The sequence below is a fragment of the Anomaloglossus baeobatrachus genome, chromosome 6 (assembly GCF_048569485.1).
Source record: "Anomaloglossus baeobatrachus isolate aAnoBae1 chromosome 6, aAnoBae1.hap1, whole genome shotgun sequence".
In the NCBI taxonomy this organism is placed as follows: Eukaryota; Metazoa; Chordata; class Amphibia; order Anura; family Aromobatidae; genus Anomaloglossus; species Anomaloglossus baeobatrachus.
In genome coordinates, this window is record NC_134358.1 from 517,295,363 (window position 1) to 517,315,308 (window position 19,946).

Here is a 19,946-nt window from a genome sequence, read left to right on the forward strand (position 1 = left end):
TCCAAAACTGATCTGCCTACTTTTCCCGCCTCCAGGACTGTGAACTCCTCGGTGGGCGGGACCAACCGCCTGGCCCACCCCCTGGTGTGGACATCAGCCCCTGGAGAAAGGCAACAAGGATTTGTGTTTGACTTAGGTGTGCCTAGCCGGGGTGTGGGGTGTGTTGGTGTAGTACCTGTGACGACCTGGCTTGTCCAGGGCGCCACACTACTCTAGTGAGATGGTTGCGCCTACTTCTTACCCCAAGTGGTGCCCATCCCCAGTGGTTGTCCTAGCGACTGGGGAAGTCCCATGCTTCACCCTGTCTGCCCTATTCCACCCCCTGTGGGAAAGCACCTTACTGTTGTATGTGTGTGTGTTAACCCCTCCTAACCCAGGTTGGATATTACCCCTGAAATGAGGTGCAATACCCGTGGCGCCTGAAGCCCAGGGGCGCCACACTAGTGTATATAGGGACAGTTAGGTAGGGATTAGCAATATGCATCCAGAACTGCTCGTGGTTCTGGGTGCATATTGCATCTTACAGGTTCCCTTTAACTTAGCATGGAGGAAGCCAATGAACAATAAAAAAAAAAAATTGTGCAAACTTATACATAGCCTTTAAATGAATTGTCCACTGCTAGACAACCACAGCTTAAACTATTCAGGATTCTAATTAAAATAAAAAACAATGTGTACTCACCTAATGGACCAGCACCATTCCAGCACAGTTGATGCCAACATTGCCAGAGAGTGACGTGAATTTATGTCATGTACTGGCTGCAGCCAATGAGCAGCCGTTATACGAAGCTCAGCATTCAGAGAACTGGTAGAGCTGCAACAGATAAAACACTGATTTTATCAAAACTGGAACAAGCAGCCTACTGTATTTCTCTGAAAATAAGACAGGGTTTTAAATTATTTTTTTGCCCCAAAAGATGCGCTGGGGCTTATTTTCAGGGGATATCTTGTATTTCTTTGCTTTCTTTGATTAAGGGTCCTGCTTATTCTTTAAGGAGAATCTGTCAGGTCATTTTTGCATACCATACTGATACCCAGTATCTTAAAATAAGGCTTGGGCAGCGTTTTCAGGATATGTAAGTTTTATTGCCATACATTACATCATTGAGTTGCTATAAGCCCTCTTTAAAGGGAACCTGTCACCAGATTTGGGGCCTATAAACTGCGGCTACCACTACTGGGGTCTTATATACAGAATGTTAGAATGCTGTATATAAGAGCCTAGGCCACTGTGTATTGTGTAAAAATGACTTTATAATACATACCTATAACGGTCGGTGCGGTGCAGATGGGTTAGATGGGTGTCTCTGTTGTCTGGGTGCCGCGGCTCCTCTTTCTTCTGAAGCCTGGGTGCATGACGAGTCCTACGTCATCCACACTCACGGCATTGAGGTCCTGTGTAGGTGCACTACAATACTTTGATCTGCACTGTTCAGGGCAGATCAAAGTGCGCCTGCGCAGGACCTCGATGCCAGCCTGTGTGGATGACGTAGAACTCATCATGCACCCAGGCTTCAGAAGAAGGAGGACAAAGATGGCCGAAAGAGGAGGCGGAGAATGGAGACGCTCATCTGACCCATCTGCAACGCACCGACCATTTAGGTAAGTATTATAAAGTCATTTTTATGCTCTACACAGCGGCTTGGGCTCTTACAGTCATATGAAAAATTTTGGGCACCCCTATTAATGTTAACCTTTTTTCTTTAGAACAAATTGGGTTTTTGCAACAGTTATTTCAGTGTCATATCTAATAACTGATGGACTGAGTAATATTTCTGGATTGAAATGAGGTTTATTGTACTAACAGAAAATGTGCAACCCGCATTTAAACAAAATTTGACCGGTGCAAAAGTATGGCCACCCTTATCAATTTCTTGATTTGAACACTCCTAACTACTATTTACTGACTTACTAAAGCACTAAATTGGTTTTGTAACCTCATTGAGCTTTGAACTTCATAGGCAGGTGTATCCAATCATGAGAAAAGGTATTTAAGGTGGCCACTTGCAAGTTGCTGTCCTATTTGAATCTCCTATGAAGAGTGGCATCATGGGCTCCTCAAAACAACTCTCAAATGATCTGAAAACAAAGATTATTCAGCATAGTTGTTCAGGGAAAGGACACAAAAAGTTGTCTCAGAGATTTAAACTGTCAGTGTCCACTGTGAGGAACATAGTAAGGAAATGGAAGAACACAGGTACAGTTCTTGTTAAGCCCAGAAGTGGCAGGCCAAGAAAAATATCAGAAAGGCAGAGAAGAAGAATGGTGAGAACAGTCAAGGACAATCCACAGACCACCTCCAAAGACCTGCAGTATCATCTTGCTGCAGATGGTGTCAATGTGCATCGGTCAACAATACAGCGCACGTTGCACAAGGAGAAGCTGTATGGGAGAGTGATTCGAAGGAAGCCGTTTCTGCAAGCACGCCACAAACAGTCGCCTGAGGTATGCAAAAGCACATTTGGACAAGCCAGTTAAATTTTCGAAGTAGGTCCTGTGGACTGATGAAACAAAGATTGAGTTGTTTGGTCATACAAAAAGGCGTTATGCATGGAGGCAAAAAACCACGGCATTCCAAGAGAAGCACTTGCTACCTACAGTAAAATTTAGTGGAGGTTCCATCATGCTTTGGGGCTGTGTGGCCAATGCCAAGACCGGGAATCTTGTCAAAGTTGAGGGTCGCATGGATTCAACTCAGTATAAGCAGATTCTTGACAATAATGTGCAAGAATCAGTGGCGAAGTTGAAGCTACGCAGGGGATGGATATTTCAGCAAGACAATGATCCAAAACACCGTTCCAAATCTACTCAGGCATGCATGCAGAGGAACCATTACAATGTTGTGGAATGGCCATCCCAGTCCCCAGACCTGAATATCATTGAAAATCTGTGGGATGATTTGAAGCGTGCTGTCCATGCTCGGCGACCATCAAACTTAACTGACCTGGAATTGTTTTGTAAACAGGAATGGTCAAATATACCTTCATCCAGGATCCAGGAACTCATTAAAAGCTACAGGAAGCGACTAGAGGCTGTTATTTTTGCAAAAGGAGGATCTACAAAATATTAATGTCACTTTTATGTTGAGGTGCCCATACTTTTGCACCGGTCAAATTTTGTTTAAATGCGGATTGCACATTTTCTGTTAGTACAGTAAACCTCATTTCAATCCAGAAATATTAGTCAGTCCATCAGCTATTAGATATATGAAACTGAAATAGCAAAAACCCAAATTGTTATAAAGAAAAAAGGTTAACATTAATAGGGGTGCCCAAACCTTTTCATATGACTGTATATAACAGGTTCCCTTTAACGCTCAAATCTAATGTAACCAGAGCCTTATTTCCCATGTAATATTTTTTGGTGTTATTGTCTATATATTTATTGGATTCTGTTTGCAATAAAACCAATTATATATATAGAAAAAGTGTTCACTGAGTTGTGTTAATTTTCATTCCACCAAAATAGCCAAAATAGCTAGAGGTAAAATATTTGATCATGAATTATATGATACACCCTATACATGCATGTTAGTAACTGTCTGTGGCATCAAAACTGTACGTCACATTCCGGGTTTTCTTGAATAGGGGCTTGAAAGCACAGAAATGTGATGAAAAATATTAGATTTACAATCTGCCTCTGTTATTAGTTTCCATTTTTGGCCAGTAATTCGGTGATTGAGTAATAGTAAATAATATCTCATAGCCTCCTCCATCTACATCCACTAATAACTTTGACCATTACACCCTCTTCTGATATCTGCACCTGACACTGAGACCTGATGCCAATTCATTGTGCAATATGTGTGTATCTTACAGAATTCTCCTGTTGGTACACGTCCTGTGAAGCGCATGGCAACAAAGTATTCAACCAGAGCAGTAAACAAAGTAGTATAGTATCACTAATGCTCACAGTCCGTATGATACTTTATATATGATTCCACGGTAAATGATTTGTTACTTTTCCTCTGAAGAGACAGAATATAATTTATTTTAAATAATACCCAGAAATGGAAACATTCCACATCAGTTCAAAAGAAGATGTCATTTCTGAATCATGTCATGGACCCTAAGGCTGTGTGCCCACGTTGCTTTTTTATGTGCTTCTTTTCTGCACATAAAAATCATGTTTTGGCAGGAAAAATGCAGCAGAAAAAACGTGCATTTTTTATTTTGTTTGCACATTTTTTCATTTGCTTTTATTCCTGCTTCTTTTTGTGCTTTTTTTTAGTCATGGTAATCACAGGGGTTCTTGCGCTGATGTTACAGCCAGGACCCGGCTCTCACTGCCCGCACCGCTCTCAGCAGTTTAACCCCCTAAATGCTGCGATTACAGCATTCAGGAGGCAGAAGAGGTATCCCTTACCTCTTCCTGGCAATCGGGTCCCTGTAATGCAATCACAGGAACCCAGAGTAATCCTGGGTCATCACTATGATGACCTCGGGTTACTGAGCTACGGATCACCTCACACACCATGCTGTATGCACGGTGTGTGAGGCAAATTGCTGCGATATAATCCCTTGTAGTGATAAAGCATTGCAGGGGATTATAGAAATGCAGGAACAATTGACATTCTGCTTCTTTTTTCAGCAACAAAATCTGCAAGGAAAAAAGAAGCAGCATGTGCACAGCAAGTCACGATTCTCATAGACTTCACTGGGATGTTTTTCCTTGCTTTTATTGATTAAAAAAGCAAGAACAATTAATGAAAAACACAAAAAAACAAATGCCACGTGGGCACGTAGACTCAATTTTAGAGTCCAAACATAGCGCTACCTGCATTGTCTAATAAGAAGAACATAATGGGCTCATGCACAGGACCCTTACTGTCAGATGTCTCCTGATACTTTTAAGCGGGCTTTACATGCTACAACATATCTAACGATGTGTCGGCGGGGTCACATCATAAGTGACGCACATCCTGCATCGTTAGTGGTGTTGTAGCATGTGACAGCTACGTGCGATTGCGATTGAATGTACAGTTAGGTCCATAAATATTTGGACAGTGACACAATTTTCGCGAGTTGGGCTCTGCATGCCACCACATTGGATTTGAAATGAAACCTCTACAACAGAATTCAAGTGCAGATTGTAACGTTTAATTTGAAGGTTTGAACAAAAATATCTGATAGAAATTTTAGGAATTGTACACATTTCTTTACAAACACTCCACATTTTAGGAGGTCAAAAGTAATTGGACAAATAAACCAAACCCAAACAAAATATTTTTATTTTCAATATTTTGTTGCGAATCCTTTGGAGGCAATCACTGCCTTAAGTCTGGAACCCATGGACATCACCAAACGCTGGGTTTCCTCCTTCTTAATGCTTTTCCAGGCCTTTACAGCCGCAGCCTTCAGGTCTTGCTTGTTTGTGAGTCTTTCCGTCTTAAGTCTGGATTTGAGCAAGTGAAATGCATGCTCAATTGGGTTAAGATCTGGTGATTGACTTGGCCATTGCAGAATGTTCCACTTTTTTTGCACTCATGAACTCCTGGGTAGCTTTGGCTGTATGCTTGGGGTCATTGTCCATCTGTACTATGAAGCGCCGTCCGATCAACTTTGCGGCATTTGGCTGAATCTGGGCTGAAAGTATATCCCGGTACACTTCAGAATTCATCCGGCTACTCTTGTCTGCTGTTATGTCATCAATAAACACAAGTGACCCAGTGCCATTGAAAGCCATGCATGCCCATGCCATCACGTCGCCTCCACCATGTTTTACAGAGGATGTGGTGTGCTTTGGATCATGTGCCATTCCCTTTCTTCTCCAAACTTTTTTCTTCCCATCATTCTGGTACAAGTTGATCTTTGTCTCATCTGTCCATAGAATACTTTTCCAGAACTGAGCTGGCTTCATGAGGTGTTTTTCAGCAAATTTAACTCTGGCCTGTCTATTTTTGGAATTGATGAATGGTTTGCATCTAGATGTGAACCCTTTGTATTTACTTTCATGGAGTCTTCTCTTTACTGTTGACTTAGAGACAGATACACCTACTTCACTGAGAGTGTTCTGGACTTCAGTTGATGTTGTGAACGGGTTCTTCTTCACCAAAGAAAGTATGCGGCGATCATCCACCACTGTTGTCATCCGTGGACGCCCAGGCCTTTTTGAGTTCCCAAGCTCACCAGTCAATTCCTTTTTTCTCAGAATATACCCGACTGTTGATTTTGCTACTCCAAGCATGTCTGCTATCTCTCTGATGGATTTTTTCTTTTTTTTCAGCCTCAGGATGTTCTGCTTCACCTCAATTGAGAGTTCCTTAGACCGCATGTTGTCTGGTCACAGCAACAACTTCCAAATGCAAAACCACACACCTGTAATCAACCCCAGACCTTTTAACTAGTTCATTGATTACAGGTTAACGAGGGAGACGCCTTCAGAGTTAATTGCAGCCCTTAGAGTCCCTTGTCCAATTACTTTTGGTCCCTTGAAAAAGAGGAGGCTATGCATTACAGAGCTATGATTCCTAAACCCTTTCTCCGATTTGGATGTGAAAACTCTCATATTGCAGCTGGGAGTGTGCACTTTCAGCCCATATTATATATATATATATATATAATTGTATTTCTGAACATGTTTTTGTAAACAGCTAAAATAACAAAACTTGTGTCACTGTCCAAATATTTCTGGACCTAACTGTAAAACCGTTCATCGCATAAACGTCGTTCATTTGCTTAAAATTGCACGTCAGGTTGTTCAATGTTCCCGAGGTACCACACATCGCAGTGTGTGACACCCCGGGAACGATGAATACCGCTTACCTGCGTCCCGCTGCTCCTGCCGGCTATGCGGAAGGAAGAAGGTGGGCGGGATGTTTACGTAAACATCCCGCTCATCTCCGCCCCTCCACTTCTATTGGCCGGCCGCATTGTGACGTCGCTGTGACGCCGAACATCCCTCCCACTCCAGGAAGTTGATGTTCGCCGCCCACATCGAGGTCGTATGGAAGGGTAAGTACATGTGACAGGAATTAATCGTTTGTGCGACACGGTCAACAAATTGAACGTGCCGCACATACAATGGGGGCGTGTCACATCGCATACGATATCGTATGCTTAATTGTAAGGTGTAAAGCAGGCTTTAGTTAGATTGATCTGCCTGAATTAGTAACTAGGAAAGAAAATAATGGTATCCTTTTTTCAGTAGTGGAGAAAAGCAGCTGTCAGAAATATCTGGCTTCCCTTATCTCTGAACAAATGGTTAGGTTAGGTACATTAAACCACACAAATCACCAGTATTTTTCTATATAACCTAAAGTCAGTGCTATACTAACCCTATCATGCTGATTCTATACATACCTTTAGTTGTCAGCTAGGATGTATAGGTTTTGAAACACAAGCAAGTAAAGTTTGTAAAATGAGCAGCTTTTCTAATGGCAGTAGCTGCTAATCAGCTGATAGCTGGGGTTGGTATTCATAGTGATTCCTGCTCCCTTGCCTGTCTGTCCTCCTCCTATCTGTTATTTATGCTAATTCTATTTTTGAACCGTTTTACTAAAGCACTGGAAGGACCTGTGATAATGTCATACCCTTGTGACCAGAAGGGTCGGGGTCTCAGCCAATAGAAGAATAATGTTGCTTCCTGGTATCAGCTATGTTGGCTGAGGCCCCGCCTCTTCTGGTCACATGGGTATGACATTAGTACTGGTCCTTCTAGTCACCTAGAATTAGCATAAATAACAGGGAGAGGACAACAGGCACGGGGGCTGATCGGCAGCTGCTGTCAATCTAAAAGCCGCTCAGTTTACAAACTTTACTTGCTTGTGTTTCAAAAACTATACATCCTAGCTGACTACTAAAGGTATATATAGAGTCAGCATCATATTGCCAGTATAGCACTGGCTTTAGGTTATATAGGAAGATCCTGGTGATTGGTGCGCTTTAAAGTACAACAGGCCGACTCTTGTTTCCGTTTATATGGGCTCTGATTGTCCTCATACACAGTAGATTGCCAATAGATTGAGTTAGCATCAGCGCATATCCAGCTGAAGAAACCCACATTTTTATGGCACTGCTAATGTAGAGGGGTCATCACTATCACACATTTATTTGCCCAGGGTCAATTATTAACTTTTATTTGTTCTTTTTTAGGATATAAGCGCGCGCTGAGTTTTGGTGCAGAAATTTTCTGCACCAAATTCTGCACCTTGTGGAAGAAAAACCCAGCAAAAAACGCATGCATGTTTTGATGCGTTTTGGTGCATTGTTTTAATGCGATTTTTTTTTTGTGCATTTTTTTATTTGTTTCTTTGTGCCTTACGTTTTTTTTACTGAAAATAATGGCTGGAAGGGCTACGAAACATAGGAAAAAAAGGCACCAACAATTGACATGCTGCTTCTTTTTTTCTCCACCCAAACCTGCAAGGAAAAAGAAGAAGCAACTCACAGCACTTCAGAATTGCCGTAACCCTTAGGGGTGCTTTACACGTTGCGACATCGCTTCCGAAATATCGTCGGGGTCACATCGTTAGTGCCGCACATCCGGTGCCGGTAACGACATCGCAACGTGTAAATCCTAGATACGCCGATAAACGCAAAAGCGTTGAAAATCGGTGATCTGTGTAGCGTCGTTCATTTTCATAATGTCGGGTCGACCGCAAGTACGATGTTGTTTGTCGCTCCTGCGGCAGCACACATCGCTGTGTGTAAACCCGCAGGAGCGACAAACATCACCTTACCTGCGTCCCAATATTTTAAAAAACTGACCCGCACATCCTACAAGTGTGTATAGGTGCCAGCTGAAAAAACCTAGCAAATACAAAATGGATACAACCGCACACTAAATGCCATCAATGTATAAGGGAACTCTGGTACTGCATTACTGCTATATGAAAAAATTAGATTTTTAGTTTATGAATTGGCCAATGCATGTAAGCCCGGAAACCAACGGCAAGGTAAATCTCAATATTCCGGGTCCCCAACTAAAATGCCACTATCTAGGTTAAAAACATCCATGTCTGGGCAGCTAGACTAAAAATCTAACTTGAAATGCCACTATGTTTTGAAATATTTGCAGTGAGTTACTTTGTGACTGAGCACTCCGCCCTATAAACCAGGCTGTGTTCATAATCCTTATACTAGGAGTCCTAGCTGCCCAGACATGGAGGTTAGTCCAGATAGTGGCATTTTAAGTTAGATTTTTAGTCTAGCTGCCCAGACAAGGATGTTTTTAACCTAGATAGTGGCATTTTAGTTAGGGACCCGGAATATTGAGATTTACCTTGCCGTTGGTTTCCGGGCTTACATGCATTGGCCAATTCATAAACTAAAAATCTAATTTTTTAGCAGTAATGCAGTACCAGAGTTCCCTTATACATTGATGGCATTTAGTGTGCGGCTGTATCCATTTTGTACTTACCTGAGTCCCGACGGCAATGCGGAAGGGAGAAGGTGGGCGGGATGTTACGTGACGCTCATCTCCGCCCCTCCGCTTCTATTGGCCGGCCGATTAGTGACATCACGGTGACGACGCTGTGACGCCGAACGCACCTCCCCCTTGAAGGAGGGATAGTTCGGCAGTCACAGCGGCGTCGCCGACTAGGTATGTGCGTGTGAAGCTGCCGTAGCGATAATGTTCGCTACGGCAGCAATCACCACATATCGCATGTGCGACGGGGGCGGGTACTATCGCGCTCGGCATTGCTAGCCATGCTAGCGATGTCGCAATGTGTAACATACCCCTTAGTCTGATATAACGCTGTACGACTATACCCTCACCTACTGTATCCTCACCCATCCCTTGTAGACTGTGAGCCTTTGCGGGCAGGAACCTCTCTCCTCTTGTACCAGTCTGTGCCTTGTTTTATTTATGACTATTGTTCTTGTCCCTATTATGTATACCCCTTTCATATGTAAAGCCCCATGGAATAAATGGCGCTATAATAATAATAAATAATTATAATAATAATTCTCATTGACTTTGTTGGGATAAGGATAAACATGTAGATTTGAGCAACAAACTGCACCAAAAAATGTGGCAAAAATGCATAAAAAATGCAATATGTGTACAAGGCCTTAGATGGTCTCTGCAAATCAAGAAGAACCAGATGTCTATTTGGAGCCAGGGATGACGTGGAGCGCGTTTTGAAAAAGCTAGCCTAAAAAAAAAGTTCAGTGACTTTATGAATGATGAAGCTACATTGTAAATTAGCCTTTATTATGACCCAAAATATTACTCAGCTTTCAGAAGATAATTTTCCACCAAACCCAGCAGAAGAACCTGAAATTCATGATACTGCCAAGCAAAGGATTAAGTGAATATTGCGGAAACCTGCTCTTCTAGTTTAAACTCCACAGGATTAATGAGAATCTCCTGAATGCGCCCTTCAATACGCAGGCATCTGCAGGGAGAATGTGATCTGCAATGTATATTGCACCCAGTGGATACTGGAAGCCGCGCACGCCTGGGTCAGGATTACACGGACCAGATGTAGTGCCAAATGTTTAGAATTTCAGGAACAGCTGAATACGTCCAGTCATCATTTGTACTGTGCTGAAAACCAAGTGCGAGACTTTATATGCCACCTGGCACATCGTACCCCTCCGTGTCCTTCACTTCAAACAACCCAAATGTGCTTTAAACTCAGCGTAAAAAAAAAAAATCACTTTACTGGACATGGAGTATGGAGAATTATTTAATGGCTTTTAAAACTGCGTACGGAACAAGCCAAATTACTGCCGTCATATTTTTGGGCAGAAATACTGGACTGACAGCTTTATGCTTTACCCAATCAACCTAGAACCCCCTCAAAATAGCTTCTGTACCATAGATTTATCGACAAAAATGCAGACAATACCCAGACAATAGATAGTTGTTGATACATGTATCATTTAGCCAAAATTAAAGTTGATGCAAACTGTTTCATAGGACTCAGTCCACTGGCCACGTCAGTAATCTGTGGCGACTGTACAGGAGCGCTGAGGACCACCTCCTACCTCCAAGCATCCGCAGATCTTCTTTTGATTCACCAACCTGGCGCGATATCATTTTTGCCATGTGATGCAGGCTAGGCCAACTAATCAAAAGAAGAGCAGCGCACACCGGCTGTTAAGAACCGGTTCTCAGAGGTTCCATCCAGTGGCAACAGATTACTGACGTGGACCGATGGACTGGATCATGTTATTTGCACCAACTCTAATCAACAGCCATTATTCTTAAAGGGAACCTGTCAGGTGCAATGTGCACCCAGAACCATGAGCAGTTCTAGGTGTATATTGCTAATCCCTGCCTAACCGTACCTGTATACCGTAGCATAGATAAAGAGATCTTTAGAAAAAGTATTTCTAAAATTCCTTTATGATATGCTAATGACTGTAGGGACTAGTCACAAGGGCGTTAGTTCCCTTGGCTAGTCAGCCCCCTTAGCATGTAAGCACGGCCCTGTGAGCATACTAACATGCTAATGAATGAGCAGAGTCAGAGGCATGGTTGCGCTCACTTCTCAGCTGCCACTGCACCCGACACTGGTTTTCAGCTCAGTGCGCATGATCCCCAGACTTCCAGTCATGCACACTACGCGTACACGTCCCAACTTCAAACTGGTGTAGTGCACATGACCGGAAGTACCGGGGATTTCTGATCATGCACACTGACGTTATGCCCGGCATTCTGAGGCAGTGCACCGAACACAGGTACGCGCGTCACTGCAATGATGACGCTGGGCATTGGGCATTGAATAGCATGTTAACATGCTCCTGTTGGTTTACTACCATGATAAGAGGGCAGAATGAGCGCAGGAACTAACGCCATTGCGACTAGTCTCTGCGCTCATTACATATCATAAAGGATCTTTAGAAATACTTTTTTTTTAAAGATCTCTTTATGTATGCTACTATGTGCTGGGATGGTTAAGCAGGGAATAAAAATATACACCCAGAACTGCTTGTGGGTCAGAGTGCATATTGCACCTTACAGGTTCCTTTTACACCAACCATTAATGTTTTCTTTTTTCTCAGCTGAATGTACCTGTTTTGTCCGTTGACAAAGGCATTATGACTTCCATAGACTTGACACTGTGCCAGATTGATCATTCAAGGATCACAACTAGGATCAGTGTCAGGTTTATGACTTTGGGCAATGGAGTCCCAGTAGGCTCTTCTGTTTTTTATTTTTTCCTCCTCCTCTTTCCAGAGCTCTAACTTTTAAAATAAAAAAATCATTGGATGATATAGTTGTATGAGAAGGTGTAATTTTGGAGTCCATACAACGTTTAACCATTTCAATGTAAGGACTCCCCAGGACTTAAACTCATGAACTTCTCATCAATAGGCAGCAGCTCTAGCGCTGAGCTACTTGACAGCCTGAGAGACATAAGAGGATTTGGTAATCCTGACCTGTAGTGCAGGCAGGGAACCCAGAAGTTACATAGGGAACCCAGAAGTTCAGTTACATACATACATACATCTGTACACAGCAGTGTATCTTTATGGCCCTGTATTCTAAAGGTGATTTTTTTTCCCTATTAAACTACTATAAAATAATTAGAAAAATTGTCTTTTTTTGTGTTTATTTTCCTCCCCAAGGGCTAAGACCAATAGCCTTTAATCATCTGGTGATGTCACAGGGAGATTTTTCTATATTTGAAGCTGTAGTGCAGGCAGATTATACTGACACATTAAGATACATTATGCAGAGCAATGTATTTCCATGTCCTGTCTTCTAGAGGGAGAATAAAAGAGAGATTTTTTTTTCTTCCTATAAAAATACTAAAACAATTACAATAATGTGATTTTTAATCATCATTTTAAAAAAAATAATAAGCATCACAAATCAGCAATGAACATGGACATATTTGGTGTCCCTGTAATTGTAACAACCCCCACAACACAGCGATCAGATTATTTACGGGGAGCGGTAAATGGTGTAAAAACATGACATGATTATTTTTTTCTTTTAAATCAATTAAAAAATTTAATAAAAATGGTTAGGCCTTGTTCACACATAGCATAAGTGCTGTTTTTTTCTCCAGGTGTCCACAACACGCAGCACAATAGCAAGCTTCTCTGATTATTGTTTGTTTGCTGCAGCTTTTTATGCATTTCCCCCCTTATTTAAAGCATTTTTGGTGCATATGTGAATCTGTGTTTTAGTGCTTTTTGAATACCACAGTTTAAAAATGTAACGCCATTATTTTTTTCCTAGTGTTTTCCCCAGGTCCAACTAGAAACCTGTAAAGAAAAAAACACACCAAAAGTGCACAGTTCAGCAGCATCTTTAGATGAACAGAAGGTGGAGATTTCATGAAATCACAACCAGTCTGCTTGGACATTTAGGCCCTGTGCGCACGCTGCGGATTTACCGCGGATTTTGCCGCAAATTTGCTGCAGAAAATGTGTCTAACATTGCTGCAGTCATTCCCCAGAAAATCCTATGGGTTTTAAAAAATGTTGTGCGCACACTGCGTTTTTTTATATCTGCGGATTTACCCGTGGATTTTCCGCTGCGTAATTAATGTGCACGTCCCTTCTTTTCCGCAGGTACCTGCGGTTTTTGCCATAGATAATGGTAAAAATCCGCAGGGACCAACTTGTGGAAAATCTACGGTAAATCCGCGGCAAATGCGTGGTAAAACCGCATGCGGATTTTGCTGCAGTTTTGCAGCGTTTTTTTACCGCGGGTGCGGGATTTTTTAAGAGGGTCCGTTTTTTTTCTTAAGAAATAGTCACTTTCTAGTGCACACATAGCCTTAAGCGGTGTTCACATGTAATATAAATGCTGATTTTTTTGCACAGAAACTCTGCTGTGTTTAACTATACAAGTAAAAAGGATGTGATTTCATGAAAACTGCGCCCATGTGCCTCTAAAAGATGGCGCTGATCTGTGCGGTTTTTGGTGCTTTTTTTTCATGAGAGGTTTCTATGTAGAGTCTAAAAAAATGAATGGAAAAAAACTGCAGTTTATATTTTTAAGGGCAAAATTAAATCGTTTCTGTAGTATAAAACTTTTTTAAAAAACACGGCTTCACATCAAATAAATCAGAAAAGGCATAAAAAATGCAGCAAAAATGCAATAGTCAGGGAAGAGTGTTATTGTGTAGTTTGGTGTGGATACCCACAGAAAACGAAATGCACAGTATTAATGGAATGTGTCAACATGGCCTTATTACAGAGGACAATAGAAGTTGGTGTTTGATGCCGCGCCAAAGGATCACCAGTTCAGATAGTCAGACCAATGTCACTTTATTATCATCCAGGTCTACGCGTTTCAGGAGCACCTGCTCCCTTCCTCAGGACCGTCAGTATACAAATAACATCAAATCTGACCCACAAAGGATCAGACATACAATAAATAGTCATAGTGACGTCATAGGAACATCCCTCTAAAGAAAAAAACAGGCGGGAACGAGATGCCACGCTGTCAGTTGTGACGTGTTTAAACAGATTTTGTGGAAATATACAAAAAACCTAACATTTTAAACAGTAGAAAAAACATAAATATAGACAACTCTCATAGAAAGAAACAAATGAAAAAAAACGAAAAAACAAGAATAAAGCACACTAATCGTGTATTGAAAAGGTATAAATCAACGTCCGAATACCCGTTGATTCACAATTGATAATACAATTACTGGATGTGGAATGCACCGGGATCAAACCTGGGGAAGTGAGGACACAAAGGAATATACTAATACGTGTGTGTAGAGTAGAGAATCAAGGGGGAAACATTGTAATAGTGTGTGTTGCCACCCGGGAGTACACGGTTTTAATCAAAAACAGGGGGGTTGTGGATTACTATATCAGCACAAGATACAAGAGATGTCATGGAAACAAACAGACAAGACAAAACCCCAGAAAGGATTCTATCTGAATCAAGATTCAAGACCGCAGTTAACTATCGGGCAGCAAGCGTGGGAAAAAACGAACCACGCATGTGTCCCAGGTCTATGCTAGGAACCGAAGGTTAAACAAGTTCAAGACCGTGGGAAAAACATCATAGCGCATGCGTGATCATCAAAAACACCCCGCACTCGCCTAGGACAGCGAGAAAAAAGGAGACCGAAATGAATTAGACAAAAAATAAGCAAACGTACAAACGTAATTATTATTTTTTATCTAATTCATTTCGGTCTCCTTTTTTCTCGCTGTCCTAGGCGAGTGCGGGGTGTTTTTGATGATCACGCATGCGCTATGATGTTTTTCCCACGGTCTTGAACTTGTTTAACCTTCGGTTCCTAGCATAGACCTGGAACGCATGCGTGGTTCGTTTTTTCCCACGCTTGCTGCCCGATAGTTAACTGCGGTCTTGAATCTTGATTCAGATAGAATCCTTTCTGGGGTTTTGTCTTGTCTGTTTGTTTCCATGACATCTCTTGTATCTTGTGCTGATATAGTAATCCACAACCCCCCTGTTTTTGATTAAAACCGTGTACTCCCGGGTGGCAACACACACTATTACAATGTTTCCCCCTTGATACTCTACTCTACACACACGTATTAGTATATTTCTTTGTGTCCTCACTTCCCCAGGTTTGATCCCGGTGCATTCCACATCCAGTAATTGTATTATCAATTGTGAATCAACGGGTATTCGGACGTTGATTTATACTTTTTCAATACACGATTAGTGTGCTTTATTCTTGTTTTTTCGTTTTTTTCATTTGTTTCTTTCTATGAGAGTTGTCTATATTTATGTTTTTTCTACTGTTTAAAATGTTAGGTTTTTTGTATATTTCCACAAAATCTGTTTAAACACGTCACAACTGACAGCGTGGCACCTCGTTCCCGCCTGTTTTTATTTATTTTTTTTTTCTTTAGAGGGATGTTCCTATGACGTCACTATGACTATTTATTGTATGTCTGATCCTTTGTGGGTCAGATTTGATGTTATTTGTATACTGACGGTCCTGAGGAAGGGAGCAGGTGCTCCTGAAACGCGTAGACCTGGATGATAATAAAGTGACATTGGTCTGACTATCTGAACTGGTGATCCTTTGGCGCGGCATCAAACACCAACTTCTATTGTCCTCTGTTATCTGCCATTGGGTGGCTGCAGCCGTGGATCGTTTAATCTTGCTGATATAGTGGTTGTGACTCTCACAACCACATCTGGTGAGTAGTATTGCTCCCCCCTCCCCTCCCTACATTTTGTCGGGTAAGACCCTATTGGCGCTTGTTTGTCCACAGCTTTCTTGTTCAACATGGCCTTATTGACAGAGACAAAAAAGCAACACGTCATATAGTGAAGCTAAATAAAAACGGGAAAGTTCTGGCTGCTACGAGTAAGGCTATGTGCGGACGTTGCGTCGGAGTACCTGCAGTTTATTCTGCACGTTTTCCTTCCCTTGGTTTTTGACCAAATGGCTTTTGGCCATTTTTTAGCGCTAAAAACGCATGCGTTTTTACCGCGTTTTTAGTGCGTTTTCTGCGCTTTTTACCTGCGTTTTCACCTGCGTTTCTGCAGATGCGTTTTGTAGATCAAGACACTGAGAAATAAAGTTGGACTAGTCAAAAAGAATGAAAAAAGAGAGAAAAAAGGATAAAATTAACTTTTAATAAAACTATATGGAAAATATCAATTATAATGAAATAATAGCGGTTATGCACATTATAACAGAAAAATAGGTCAAGTTTATTATTTTTTAGCATTTAAATTTTCGGTTATTGTGTGTGTGTAAAGGAACGTTAGAATCCATTAATTTTTGGCCAGAAAAGCATGCGTTTTTGGAGCCAAAAACGCAGTGGAAAAGCAGGTAAAAAGCATGAAAAACGCAGGAATTGTGATTTTGGTTGCTTTTTGCCATTTCTCATTGACTCCAATGTTAATGAAACGCTGCAGAAATTGCAAAAACAACTGACATGCTGCTTCTTTTTCAGCATGGTTTTTGACCACAAATATGCAAATTAAACGCTGCTGAAATAAAAGCAAAGTGCAGACAGGAATTCTGCTTTTTCCATAGACTTTGCTGGAAAACAAAAATGCATGCGTTTTGGCACAAAAACGCTGCAGCTAAAAACGCTGCAGAAACGCGGAAAAAAACGCAACGTGCGAACATAGCCTAAGAAAGAATGAGCAGTCTTGGGCATCTGCTGAATGTCCGTCACTGCCAAATGGGTGTGGCTGTGGATATGGCTAGGGGGCGCGGTCAAAATTTGCTGCGTTGCACTAGCCGTCCTACATAATTTTTCCCTCTTTTTCTTCAACAGTTAGGAGGTCTGATTTTTGGTACCAATTCACATTGCAATTATGATGGTATTCCCAATATTCACAAGACATAAAGCTTTCAAACAGCTCATTTATATTTAAAAACGACTGCTACATCTGAAAATTGAATCAATAAGCAGAAAATTTTATTTTTTTCTGAATAAAATGAGATAATACACATACAAAATCTTAGCTGAACGCGTACATCTCCATTAAAGTCTTAGGGGCACTTTGCACACAACGACATCTCAAGCCGATGCTTGCGATGCCGAGTACGATAGTCCCCGTCCCCGTCGCAGCAGCGATATATTGTGATAGCAGCCGTAGCGAACATTATCGCTACGGCAGCTTCACATGGACTCACCTGCCTTGCGACGTCAATCTGGCTGGCGACCCGCCTCCTTATTAAAGGGGCGGGTCGTGCGGCGTCATAGCGACGTCACACGGCAGGCGGGCAATAGAAGCGGAGGGGCGGAGATGAGCGGGACGTAACATCCCGCCCACCTCTGTCCTTCTGCATAGCCGGCGTGAGCTGCAGGACGCAGGTAGATGTTCCTCGCTCCTGCGGCTTCATACACAGCGATGTGTGCTGCCGCAGGAACGAGGAACAACATCGTACCTGTCGCAGTCGCGTAACTATGGAATTCCCAGACACTACACCGATGATACGATTACGACGATTTTGCACTTGTTAATCGTATCATCTAGGATTTACACACTACGATGTCGAGTGCGACGCCGGAAGTGCGTCACTTTTGACATGACCCCTCCGACATCGCAGCTGCGATGTCATAGTGTGCCAAGTGCCCCTTAGAAAGTTACCACACATCGGAGCAGATTGATCAAAACTATCTAAAACTATTGTGTTGACCGTATCAACCAATCACAGTGCATCTTTTATTTTACAAGAGCTGTTTAGAAAATAAAAGCTGAGTTCTGATTGGTTGCTATGGGCAACAAAGGCCATTTAACTTGTTTTGATAAATGAGGCCTATTGACTTTTTTGTATATTGCAGCCTGCCTAGATAATGGAACCAAAGGTTCTGGGTATCATAGTCTACCAGGGGAAATCATTTTAAGGATCCACTTTCCATCTATAAAGAAAATATGCACAACCTCTCTGTATTCTTCCTTGCTATCATTGTGATTAGAAGTTGTATCCATCAGTAAGGTCCAATCTGTTTTTTGTGAATCAACCCACAAGTAATTGTCTACAAGTCACCTCCAAATTATGTTGTCCTCTGGGGTCTATTATTAGGTGGTAGTTGAGGCCCACTAGAGGGTCCATTTATTAGGGTATGCTCAACTGAGCGTATGACTCGCACGAGTGCAGTGCGAGAAAATCTTGCATTGAATTCAAGCCAAAGTTAATCATTGAGGCAACTAAGATCTGTGAGTTTTTCCTCAGCTCTAATCGAGCTGCAGAAAAAGTCGCAGCATGCCGCAATAGTCTGCGAGTCTCGGATCACTCGTACCCATATATGGGTGCGAGTGAAACATCAGACTACCCTCGGATGTCATCCAAGTGCAGTGCAATATACGCACAGGCTGACAATGGAGGAGATGGGAGGATTATTCTATCTCTTTAAATAAAAAAAAATCTTTATTTTTATATAGCGCTAACATATTCCGCAGTGCTTTACATACATCAGGAACACTGTCTCCATTGTGGCTCACAATCTAAATTCCCTTTCTGTATGTCTTTGGAGTGTGGGAGGAAACCAGAGTACCCGGAGGAAACCCACACAAACACAGAGAGAACATACAAACTCCTTGCAGATGTTGTCCTTGGTGGGATTTGAACCCAGGACTCCAGCGCTGCAAGACTGCAGTGCTAACCACTGAGCCTCTCTGCACCTGTGATCCAATCGGAAGATCATGACACTCGGCTCACATAAGATGCCATACGCTTGTGTGACTCCAGCTTTATAGTCCTCTTAACAAATGAGAGCAAATCCATAAAGCACAATACATATGGACAACCTTTTCATGAGTAGTATATTATTTTTTTTATCTCTTTTTGGTATTAGTTTGATATTTTTGTATCGGTGGTTCAACTTTTTGGGGGATTTTAAACTTTATTTTCAGATCATGGATTTATTGTTATTTCTTTATATAGATAGTTTTTTGCTCTTTTTTTGACTGATGAAGGTTTGGAGATATTTTTTTTTTTTAGCTTAAATGTATGTGTTCGAGTCAAAAATAATTTTTTAAATTTTTTTTTAAATATGGAACGCTTCACGAATTTGCGTGTCATCCTTGCGCAGGGGCCATGCTAATCTTCTCTGTATCGTTCCAATTTTCGTATATGCACTGCCGAAGCGAACACGGGTCAAAAATCATTTATGCAATCAAGTTTCGTCAAAACATTTGCAGCGTTTGCCTTCTATAGTCTCTGTGTTCCTCTGTCTGGATGCAGAACGAATTCATTGAGAATCATTCAGTCCACCTGCTACATTGACCTAATGAGGCATTTGTAAATTGTAGGCCTCGGTTCCACTTGCACATAGCTTCCAATGCAAGAGCATTGGAAGTGATATGCTAATGACCCTCTGCTGTGAGTGTGAGCTGAGGGTCATGTGACTGATCCAATCTTACGATCAGATCACAGCTGCGGAGAAGAGGGAGGGAGCCCTTTTCCCCATCTCCTCCGCTGTGTGTCTGTACATTTCACACTCTTCCATAATCTTGTATGGATGTGTGTGAGCCGAGACTCGCTGCCAAACTTAGCATGCTGCGATTCATTTCTCATGCCAATACGAAATGAGAAATCAATCACAGATGGACACTTCCCCATAGTTTGC

General features: G+C 41.9%; 1 non-coding gene across 1 annotated transcript; it reads right to left on the reverse strand.

Moving 5' to 3' along the window:
- Window positions 1–19,364: 19,364 nt before the first annotated feature.
- On the reverse strand, window positions 19,365–19,469 carry LOC142244783 (U6 spliceosomal RNA). The gene has a single exon (XR_012724649.1). It is a non-coding gene; the product is annotated as a U6 spliceosomal RNA (small nuclear RNA).
- Between the last annotated feature and the right edge of the window lie 477 nt (window positions 19,470–19,946).